Genomic DNA, 3384 nt, shown 5'->3' with positions numbered 1-3384 from the left:
GTTTCTCACTTAAATCTTATTGCTATCCCATAAGATAGATAGATATCAGCATGTTCTCTTTATAGCTGGGGAAAACTGAAGTTAAGGAGATCTAGTTATGCTAGGTAATCCAGGCGGAAATACAGGGTAGCTGAGCTGGGACTGGAACGCCAGGCTGCAAACCCTAAAGATCTATGTTCTTCCAACTCATTGCAAGTTGTATCAAAAGTTCAGTTTATTCAATAATAAAAGAGATCATGGTGGTAGTAGCATTTTGTCTGCTGTAAACTGTCAATTACCAGTTAGGTTATTATGGTTACATTGATTATTACAAATATCACCAATAAGGTGATGGCCACAGTGGCATCTGAAAAAAAAGCTAGGAAAGGTGTTTTGGTTTTGTTAGCACCGCTCTAACAGAAAAATATCACAAGTGGATGGTTTTAAACAAAGAGGGATTTATTCTCTTACAGTTTAGAAGTCCAAGCTCAAAGTGCCACTTTTAGGGGCTGGTTGAAAGCCCCTTGACCTTGGGCTTCAACTCTGACTCTTGCTCTGGGCCCACTGGAGCTGGAGGCCTCTCGGAGCTCAGGCAGCTGTTGGCTGCTGAGGCTGACAAACCCAAGGTCGACAAGTAAAACGGCAGAATCCCAAGAATATTAAGCAATACGGCAGACCACTAACTCAAGTCCAGAAACAGTCCCAAGATCAGCAGGCAACATGGCAGGCTGCTGAATGAAGACTCGGCTACATCCAGCGCCCAAGAGTGCCAAAAAGCCCAGAGACCTTTCTCAAAGCTGCTTTTTATGTGCTAGAAGCAAGCCACATCCCTAAGGCAGCTAGTCAGCTGCTCACAGTACATTTCACCATGGAGTTGATCACCACTCACCATGGGGAATCACTACATCCAACTGCCCAGCCACTCAAAACCAGGCCCAACCAGCTTGACACATAACCTCAGCTACCACACAAGGTAATAATGATGGCTAATCCTTACTAAATGTTTTAATGTAAATTATCCTACTTAATCTTCCCAACAATCCAATGAAAGAGACACTGTTAATTTATACTTGTAGAAACCTGCATCCTAAAGAAGTCTTACCAAGCTCATGCCACGAATAAACGGCAGAGGCGGGATTCAAACCCATTTTGGAACAAAACTCTAGAACCTGAACCTAAGGATTGAAAGAATTCTTTGTGTCCTTAATACCCAATTTCCCTTCAGTTCACTGTTCATCAATATACCTTCCACTCCACAGACAACCAAACGAAACCTGTTGCTGTCAAGTCAATGCCAACTCATAACAACCCTGGAGGATTGAGTAGAACTGCCTCATAGGGTTTCCAAGGCTGTAAATCTTTACCGAAGCTGACCGCCTCATCTTTCGTCTGAGGCATGGCTGATGGGTTCGAACCACTGACCTTTTGGTTAGCAGCCAAATGTCTTAACCATTACATCACCAAAGCTCCCTACAAAGGAGTACAGGCAACTGACTGGGGGTTATCCGGAAGGTGGACGATGCTATTCTGTTGTTAAGATGGGCACGTAGTGACAAAATAATAAAAACTGCTGGAGTTCGGGGCCCACCCTCGGTATTCTCCCACCTAGTCTGAACAACCCACCTCCAACTGCACTTCTAGCCTCCGCCAGGCTCCCCACAGCTCCTTCGCAAAGCCGCCAACACGCCGCAGAGCGGACAAGGAGCACGCGCAGACCCAAAAGCGCGCTGAGGGCGCCAACACCGACCCACCCCGACTCCACCTCTCCCGGCCCAGGGCACTTGCGCACTGTTCTCAGCGCCGACTCGGCGGTGCCCCAGGGGAGAAGCAAAAGGGACCCCCGCCCCCCCCCCCCCCAGGCTTTGGCTCTCGAGATTCTCCGGAAGTCCCAGATTGCGACCCATCCCACCTACCCGTGTCACAGACGAAACAAGCACGTGGCGCTGGATAGTGCGACAGTGGGAAACAGGCGCGTCCCTTGAACGCCTCTTCAGAGTGGGCGGAAGGTAACTTCCGTACTAAGATTAGCGGCACGTCCTGAGATTAGCCGCACATCCAGACCCACACGCTCTTCTCTCCCTTTCATGAGCCCAGGCGTAGCGGGAGGACTCTTGTGCGCGTGCGCGATCCGTCCTTTGTGACGTACCTTGTTGTCCCTTGGGAAATGTAGTTTTAACTTTCACACACTGTTCCTGACTCTTAAACTGAATTTTAATAAACCAGGATCCTTGTGTGTTTTTAGTGACCTCTCCTAAAACGTCTTTTAAAATTAATAAGTGAATAAATTATACACACACACAGGCACTCTGGTGGCATAGTGCCTAAGGCATTTGACTACTAACCAGAAGACTGGTGGTTCAAACCCACCAGCCACTCCTCGGAAGGAAGGTTGGGCAGTCTACTTCCAAAGTATACCGCCTCGGAAACCCAAGGAGGGATACTATGAGTGGAATCAACTCAATGGCAGTGAGTTTGTGTTTTTATACCAAACCAAACTCACTGACATTGAGTCCCATTCGGGCTCATAGCAACCCCCTTTGGGTTTCTAAGGTGCCAAGTCTTTATGGAAATAGATTGCCCAGTTTTCCTTCTCCAGAGTGGCTGGGGGGTTTGAACTGCCAACTTTCTGGTAGGAGTCAAATGCTTTAGGTACTATGCCACCAGAGCTCCGTGTGTGTATATTTTTAGACCCAGAAATCACACTTTTAGGGTATTATCCCCAGGAAAGTATCAAGGATATGGGCAAACATTTAGCTGCAATGGTTCTCATCAAAGGACATCATGTTGTTATGTTGTTATGTGCCGTCGAGTCGGCCCCGACTCATAGCGACCCCCCTTTGGGTTTCCGAGGCAGTATCACTACGGAAGTAGGATTGCCCAACCTTCCTTCCGAGGAGTGGCTGAAAGGACATCATAGTATCTTGTAATTTCTTACATAACCTCTACTAAAGTGTGTGTGTGTGTGTGTGTATTTTTGATTACTTGAGGGACTTGCAAAGGAGTTCTGATGATGTAGTGGTTAAGGCATTGGGCTGTTAACCTAAAGGTTGGTGGTTCAACCCCATCAGCCACTCCACAGAAGAAAGATGGGGCGGTCTGCTTCTGTAAAGATTTATAGCGTTGGAAAGGGGTAGCTATGAGTCGGAATCAATTAGATAGCAGTGAGTTGGGTTTGGTGTGATGGACTTGCCAAGCTCTATGACATCAGAATCAATTGTCTGACATGTGCATTCCCAATACCTAGCATAGGACCTGGCACATAATAAACTCAAACTAAACTGTTCTGGTTACCTAGTGCTGCTCTGACAAGAATATACCACAAATGGGATGGCCTTAACAAACAAGAGTTTGTTCTTTTATAGTTTGGAGGCTTTAAGTCCAAGTTCAAAGTGCCAGGCTCTAGGG

The sequence above is a fragment of the Orycteropus afer genome, unplaced genomic scaffold (assembly GCF_000298275.1).
Source record: "Orycteropus afer afer isolate SDZICR_OR568_19922 unplaced genomic scaffold, OryAfe1.0 scaffold00266, whole genome shotgun sequence".
Classification (NCBI taxonomy): Eukaryota; Metazoa; Chordata; class Mammalia; order Tubulidentata; family Orycteropodidae; genus Orycteropus; species Orycteropus afer.
This window is presented reverse-complemented; position numbering follows the sequence as displayed.